We start from the raw sequence: 9,111 nt of genomic DNA, 5'->3' as shown, positions 1-9,111 counted from the left end.
TTAATAACTTTTGCTACATCATTACCTTTATCAGTAGCTTTTATAGATGAGAATAATGTAACTCTACTAGGATCATTTTTAATATTCCGTATATCCATTTTGGGTTGACGTATGTTACTGTATTTGACTTTTACTACAGAATAAAGCTAACAGACTATGAAGTCGAGCTCTGTTAGCTATGTCATAAGATTCTGCAACGATAATTCCTAAAAGTTGGTTGTAATAAAAAACTTCACCGTCACATAGTATCTGTTCATTTGTAATACTATCTTGATCTTCCGGTGGCGTTTAACTCCTGGAATATCTTTCGCTGTATAGAATGCTGTAACGTCAGTGAAACTCGAAAATGGGTTTCACATATATGTAAGTTAATTTAATTGTATTGTATATATATATATAAGTTAATTTAATTATACCTACCAAAGCTTCGGTAGCATCAATACTATCTATGTTTTCTCTCGCGATAGTAGTAAGCACAAAAGTAGCAAACACTTCTTTAGGTAAAGACGGATGGTCATCGACATATTTTGCCTCTCCTGCGCACTGGTGCTGTTAATGTTATTATGATTATAATTAAAATATGTTGATATGATATGATATTTAGTAAGTTTTTTTTTTTAATATTGACCTAGTTAACTTACCAATGCTTCTACTTTAGGTATTGCTTCATTGAGAGGCCATATATTTGGATTTGTTGGAAACGACTGTGAAGCAGTAGAAACTGGACGTGTTTGATGAAGTTTGATGTTTTCGGATGTAACGCGATTTTAATATGTTTTGAGGACATAGGAATAAAAGTCCCTGTAAATGGTTATATTAATAATATTAAATGTAATAGAAATTTAAATTTTATTTTTTTATATATTGTTATTTCCTTCGTGGTAGGGCCTATAAGCCCGCCTGAGTAGGTACCACCTGCTCATTAGATATTCTACCACCAAACAGCGATACTTAGTATTGTTGTGATCCGATTTGAATGATGAGTAAGACAGTGTAACAGAAGGAACTTAAAAACTATGTTCTCAATGTGGGTGTGGCAATGGCAATATAATTAATATTTTTATAGCACCAATGTATATGCGCAGTGATGGACAATCACCAACCTATTCTATAAAAAAAGCTTTAAAAATCTCATGTTGTGATGTATTGATCACGATTTTGCTATTAATTTCAACGCTCATGTAACAAAATACTCACTTTGGACCGTCAGTCAGAGTCAGATTGAAATTGCTTTTTTTGTATCAAATTACTTTTTGGCTCGTTGTTAGAAATAAATAAAAAATTAATACATTTTCACCTTATAAAAAAGTCCAATTGCTAGCTGTTTTCTAGCTAGCTGTTCGAAGCTCAGTTACGATCAATCCGTTGGAGAGAATTTTGATAGTTTGTTGCAAAGTGTTATTATCGAAAAGTATTTTTCCAATGATACTATTCTGTTTTTGTAGCTCGTGAAAAATTTGGAGACAATCCACCAAATACAATTCTTGATTTGACGACTCTGTTATCATCTGCATTTAGCTTGTAAAGAAACGCTGCATTAATAAGTGCATCTGCATTTCGGGATCTTGCAATTATTCATTATGCTTTTTTAGTTTTAGCTTTTCATTCTCAAATCTTATATGAAGATGCATTAAAACAGATACCTTGTAAGTAACTAAATGGCGGCAATAAAACATTAGAAATTATTTTGCCTCTCATATTTTCATTAAGAAAATTTTCCATTGTAACTGTTTTCGTAACACCACCAGCAGATCCTAAAAAGAAACCGTAAAAGAAGTAATATTTATTTATATAAGAATATTATTGCTGTTAACAGGAAATCTGTTGGTAGGAACCGAAATTGTGAATCAACGGTCAAATAATTCTTGCCACCGCTCTACGTAGTCACAACTTGTAGAGTTATTTTTAGTTTTGATTTGAATAAACTTATTCGAGTCAAAATTATAAAATACAGTAATCTAATACACGTAATTTTTACTCAATGTTAGCTGTGCATCGATTGATTGAAGAAGGAGAAATATGTCAGATGAGAAGTCACGATACATATGTTTTCGACACATTGATCGGCTATACCAGTGATATCGATTAAAATACGAGGATATTCAATGATGGGGCGTACTCCTAAAATAAGACGGGTTTTATTAAAAAAATCTTCAGTCTTAAGAGAATTCCTATAAAGTGTTTAAAAAATAAAAAAAAAAAACAATAGGAAAAATTCCAAATGAAAAAATCTAAAAAAATGGGCCGAGATGGCCCAGTGGTTATAGAACGCGCGAATCTTAACCGATGATCGTGGGTTCAAACCCGGGCAAGTACCACTGTTTTTCATGTGCTTAATTTGTGTTTATAATTCATCTCGCGCTTGACGGTGAAGGAAAACCTGCATGTGCCTAATTTCACTGAAATTCTGCCACATGTGTATTTCACCAACCCGCATTGGAGCAAAGTGGTGGTAAAAATAAGCTTCAAAAAACCTTCTCTTCAAAAAGGGAGAGGAGGCCTTAGTCTAGCAGTGGGACATTCACAGGCTGTTACTGTATTGTAGGGAAAAAATTAATAAGGTCGTTTTACTTAAAATTGAAATCTCGTTACGTATGTTCATCGATAGTTTTTTTTAATGTGAATCGATATAAAAAAAAATGCTTTGGTGTAAGACGGTGGTTCTATTTTAATTTGAATATATAATCCACCCATAATTGTGGAATGACGATAGAAAAGTAATGGATTTGTTATTTGTTCGTTGTATAACTCAATATTTGCTAAATTGTATATCGAACTAACGTATCTTAGTTTATTAAATAAATAATATAGTTTGGGATTCTATGTAAATTAGAACACAAATATCCAACAGTAATTGTGAAAAATTACGTTTGTATAGCGCTGTCTGATTTGAGCAGCGCTTTTAAGGTACAGTAGGGAAAAAACTCTTAGGCTATTGTATATATGTAATGTTATAGGTTCGATTCGCTTAATTTGGGATCAGATGGTCGTGTGTGAAAAAAAAAAAAGAAAAAAAAATGTTAAAAAAAATGCCGTGAATAACTAATTTTTTTAGTTTATATGTTTTAAGTTTTATCGTATATGCAGACCAATTTTTTAAAGTATATATTTATGTATTTAATTAGAATTATTTAAATCGCCGTCTTAATATACATTATCTTGCTTAATATAATCAACATAAATATGTTCTGAAAGCCACAGGCTTATAACATAAGGGTTGTACCTAAAGTAAAGGTAGGACCAACCGCATTATCCCGTTGAAAAGCAATTTGCAACGCTCACACTCAATTAAAGGATTTAGGAGATTGTATAATATGTCGACCAATTCGCATAGCTTCCAATATAATCTATTTCTACGTTAATAATCGCGGTTTAGAGCCATATATGTTGCCACACGTTGGCTTGGTTGAACGTGTGGTACTTTTTGCATTCCCGGCCTATTAAATATAAGAGATTTCGTGCTTTTTTAGTTTATTCATAATATTAAAGGTTTAAATTCACTTACACTTCGTTTATTATTGTATTACCATGAACCGATACCATAAGATCAAAATGTAATCTATTCGTGAAAGTAATGACTAATAACAATAACTACAAGGCAAGCCATGTTAGATTTTACAGTATCTATCAAATCCCTATTGATCAGCACATAAGCTTCTACATTTTTTACACTTATTGTACTAAATTTAAAAGCTTTACCCCTATCCCCACACCCATTTGAAACAATTAAGGGCTTTTGAGACGCCTTGAAGTTTTTTTAATAAATCCTAAGGTCAATCTCAAACTCAAATTTCACAGTAGTATCCTGACTCATAATTCATGTTGTATTTAATCAAATATTCATACGTCACAAAAAAGCAGAAAGTTATCCTATAACTCATTCAAGGTTCATAGAAATTCTTAATGTCAAAATTGAAAATCTTTATTCAATATAAAAACGTTATCTTCCACTCGGTCTTCTACTGGAAGAGCATGACACACGCATTTGGTTATAATAATAATTATAATATCCTGGGACATTTTTCACACACGGCCATCTGATCCCAAATTAAGCTTTGTACTATGGAAACCAGGCAACTGATATACTACATATACTACTTTTCTTTTGTAAATACATATTTATATAGATATTTACACCCAGACTCAGGACAAACAGACATGTTCACGCACACATGTCTGTCCTGGGTGGGAATCGAACCCACAACCTTCAGCGTGAAAGGCAAGTATCTACCAACCACGCCAACCAATTATAAAAATATTGGGACATGAAGAAATACAACTAAATTAAATTACGTTGATAACAATTATTAAATAGATAGATGGCACAATGAAAATACAAATTGCAGCTTTCTTTTAGTATAGGTATTGGTCGGGCAGATGGTCACCTTATGAGAATTCACTACATCCCATAGACATTGGTGTCGTTAGAAATATTAATTCCTTTACATCACCAATGTGCTAATAACCTTGTTTGGTGGTAGAATATGTAATGAGTCGGTTGTAGTTATCCAGGTGAGCTTCCCTACCACCAAGTCAAGTTTATGGAACTATTCCAAAATATATTAATAAATAAAATAATCTTACTTGTACATGGACATGACGAAGCCGGGACTGCAATAGCCACATTGAGTACCATTCGTCTCTGCCAGAGTTTTTTACAAAGGTAGGTGGTAACCATCCAGTCGGTTACCAAGCTTTTCTATAGTTGTAACCTCCCAGCCATGACAAGATGGTACTGATACCATACACTGAAAGATTAATTATTTTCCTATTTATAATATGCCGTATGATTTTGCCACTTTTATCTTTCTTTAATCTCACTTGGTATATTTTACCTATTTGACGTTATATATCATATATTTTGTTTTTGTTAAAGTGTTATGTTAGCGTGCAAGTATCACCCGAGTAATTGTATCCAGTTTTGCGAGTTTCAGTCAAAGAAAAAAAAAATTACTGAATAAAAAAAAAACTTTAATCTGAAATCTGCGCTTTGTCCTCGTCGTTTTAAATTTCAAACCAATATATAACATTAACGATTACTATTAATCAACTTGAAGATGATTGCTTCACTGTCAAGTTGCTATAAATCGAGTCACTTTGTAACAATGTTTTTTTTTTTATAGAATAGGAAGGCGGACGAGCATATGGGCCACCTGATGGTAAGTGGTCACCAACGCCCTTAGACATTGGCATTGTAAGAAATGTCAACCATCGCTTACATAGCCAATGCGCCATCAACCGTGGGAACTAAGATTTTATGTCTCTTGTGCCTTAATTACACTGGCTCACTTACCCTTCAAACCGGAACACAACAATATCAAGTACTGCTGTTTTGCAGTAGAATATCTGATGAGTGGGTGGTACCTACCTAGACGAGCTTGCACAAAGCCCTGCCAGTAGAATTTGAACTAAAATTGACTTATTTTAGTTTATTTTCGAAGTTTTTAAGCCATATGCACTACCTGCCCTACATAAGGGTATTGATCAAGTAATCAAGTAATAATATCGGAAGGTCATCTTACTGAATAAACAGCTTCTGGTATTGATCCTGGTGATTTTATGACGCTTATGATACATGATCCGCAGCCACCCTCGAGGCACATGTATTTGGTACCGCGCAGTTCTAGACGTCTTCTCAGGAACTCGAGCAGTGTCGTAGTGGAACTCACTTCATTACCGACTAATAAACTATGCAAAACAAAGTTTTGTATGTATGTAATTAACATTTTAATCATTTAACATGAAATCGATGTTTAAAAACGATTCATCAGACAGACATCAGACAACAACATCCTGTTTATTAAAATTAGTATTTATTTTTATTTTATTAATAAATATAATAAATATTTATATAATTAATATTTATTTTAGTAAAAGCATGTTCTGTCAAATAACCCTTTAAATGTAATCATTTCAGATTAGATACGGCTTCATTAATGTAAGAAATGTTTTAAATTCGATAATGTTTGTGGTACTGATCCAAGTCCACAAACTTTATCTGAGCAATAAGAATAAATGTAACAATATCTTTTGTTTAATATTGTTTGGACTTCTTTAGTGATCTACGAGTTCAGGAGCGAGTGCGGACTGGTCAACCTCTATGTCACGTTGTTGTTTCACGAACAATTGTACAACTGACAGCAAGATCTTTTGACTCAAATAACACTAGTTTACAATATTTTTTACGTATACCGCATAAAATTTAGATAAATATTAAATAGTAACGTAACGTAAATAGTAACGTAGTATTTACATATATGAATACACAAAACTAATTAGTACACTTTTATTATCTATTTATTAACGGATTTTTTTTCTGTAGCGAAGTGTAGAAAAGTGTTTTCAATAGAAAAAATTCAAAGTAAGGGTGTTGTTTCCTTAAACCCAGTTAGGGCTTAAGAAAAGGAACCTATCTGAATTATTTTTCATAACACTTCCTAAACTGTAATAACGAAGATATTAAACATTCAAAGTCATGGTTCATTTGTGATGATTGCAATTCCGGTATGACTTACTTATCCTAATTGTAATTATCAAGGCGTATTTGACATTTTTAAGAATATAACAGTTTTTTTTTTTTTATATGTCCGGGATGGCAAATGACTACTCCACCTGATGGTAAGTGGTAGTAGAGTCCAAACGCGACGACGGCCAGTACAGTCGGGAAGAATGTTCTGTACTAGCCGTCACCGCCTTGCCGGCCCACAAGATGCCTCTTCACGCCTCGTTTGAAGGAACCCGGGTTGTAAGAGGAGGGGAACACGTGAGCTGGTAAGGAATTCCATTTTTTGGTAGTGCGACAAAGAAAGGAGTTGCCAAATTTCTTTGTGCGCGATGGAATTGATGTCACAGTTAGGCGGTGACATCGAGAACCAGCTCGCGTGGACTTAAGAAGGAAGGGGGAAGCAGGAATTAGAGAGAATAATTCCTCAGAGCACTCGCCGTGATACAGTCGATAGAAAGCGCTCAGTGCTGCTATCTCGCGACGCAATTGTAAAGGTTCAAGGGTGTTTGTGACCTTTACGTCGCCAATAATGCGCACTGCACGTCGCTGCAACCGGTCCAAGGCCTCCATTAGGTACTTAGCGGAGCCATCCCAAAGGTGCGAGCAATATTCAACGCAAGACCGTACCTGAGTTTTGTATAACAGGCACAGTTGTTGTGGCGTGAAAAAACGCCGCACCTTGTTCAGAACTCCGAGTTTCCGTGAAGCTGTTTTTATAATAGCCTCGATGTAATCCCTTGGACTAAGGTCGCAGCGAACGTCCATCTCCAGCATGGCGATTTTGCTTTGTATCATCAGCGGTATGCCACAGAGGGAGGGATGAGGGTAAAATGGTGACTTTTTCGCTGTGAGAGCGCATACCTGTGTTTTCTTGGCATTAAACTCAACAAGATTATCAGAACCCCATTTGGCGATGAGCTCTAACGTCTTATCGAGATCAATGACAAGATTCTCCCGCCTCTCCTCAGTTTCCGCCCGCCCAGCCACTGCGCGTCCGTGTTATCCACCATGCACTGTACTATCATCTGCATAGAAATGTATGTTCCCAAGGGAGAGCATATCATTGATATGCAAAAGAAAGAGTGTGGGAGATAGCACAGATCCCTGGGGGACCCCAGCATTCACTACATAGAATTGTGAAGCGCAACCATCTACTAAAACACGAAGGCTACGCTTGTGTAGGAAGCTGGCAATCCAGGAGCATAGCTGAGCGCCTGCTCAGCTATGCTCCAGACCATATGCCGGTAGCTTGGAGAGAAGACTTCTGTGCCAGACCCTGTCAAAAGCCTGGGAGATATCGAGGCTGACAGCCAACGATTCTCCATGCTTGTCGATAGCTTCACCCCAGAGGTGTGTTACGTACGCTAGAAGATCACCTGTGGACCGTTTTGGTCGAAACCCGTACTGATGATCATTAATTAGACAGTGATCTTCTAGGTAATGGATCAGTTGGTTGTTTAGAATCCGTTCCATCACCTTACAAAGTACTGAGGTGATAGCTATTGATAATTTATCGGTATCGATAATTTGCCGGATCAGACCGTTCCCCTTTTTTGGGAACCGCTTGCACATTACCTCTTCTCCAAGCCTCCGGTACACATCCCGAAGAGCGAGAAAGTTGGAACAGGCGCGTGAGATCTGAGCTAGGAATGTAGTATTCCATTCCTAACATGATCTCATCAGCAACAGCAGCGGCACTAGCTGTCGGGTCATTCCCACTGAAGCAACGTTCCTTCCAAGGGACTGTCGCATAGTAATCGCGCATACCGTCCCAATCTGCCGACTTATAGTGCCAAACGCGACGTTTGCATACCGCTGATGGCGGCAGCTTGGCCTGTGGCACTTTGGTAGATATAAGGCCGTGATCCGAAGAACCAAGTGGAGCTTGAACCACAACCTAATATTCCACCAGGTTTCCATTAATTTTTTATAAGTCTTGATAAATTACGTAAGTACAAAAAAAGTTATTATGATTATGAATATTTCATTTAGTTGTAATATTACTTACTTAAATATTCTGATCCATTTACTTGAAACTTATCAGAATCCATGTCTGCTTTACTAGACAACGCTATCGGTAATGTCTCTGTTTCATTACATTTAATATACCCTCACCATTTTTAATGAGCCATGTTATATACATACATTGTTGATAACGCGTTTAAGAAATTAATTAATACAAGAAAATAATTCTATATTCAAATTGTCTTTTTTTAAGATATAATGCCGAATTTAACTTGATAACTAATATTTTATTCTCTTTGTTTGATGTAGTACATTCTCACACACATGCAGGTTTTCTCACGAAAGATTAGAAAGAGAAGGATGAAGGATGAAGTGGGACATTTACTTTATCCGGCTTCATTGTTTTCTGTGTGTATGTTACGGAATTATTTTGTCCATTGTCAACAGATTTTTCATGATTATTTTTAAGAGATAGATAAATTATATAAAACTAACTAAGAATATAAAAACTAACCGTTCATATTGTATTCCATTACTATGAGCTGGCTAATGAATAGGTTATTTTTGAGGGTCCCGAGCAATTTAAAACAAGGTAGGTGAAGGTGACCATTTACCTCTGGGGCAAATTGCTCGTCTACTGT

At 35.6% G+C, this 9,111-nt stretch overlaps 1 pseudogene; it reads right to left on the bottom strand.

Moving 5' to 3' along the window:
• Positions 1 to 399: 399 nt before the first annotated feature.
• On the bottom strand, positions 400 to 2,060 carry LOC126769777 (xanthine dehydrogenase-like; annotated as a pseudogene).
• Positions 2,061 to 9,111: the final 7,051 nt, after the last annotated feature.

The sequence above is a fragment of the Nymphalis io genome, chromosome 7 (assembly GCF_905147045.1).
Source record: "Nymphalis io chromosome 7, ilAglIoxx1.1, whole genome shotgun sequence".
Lineage (NCBI taxonomy): Eukaryota > Metazoa > Arthropoda > Insecta > Lepidoptera > Nymphalidae > Nymphalis > Nymphalis io.
This window is presented reverse-complemented; position numbering and strand designations above follow the sequence as displayed.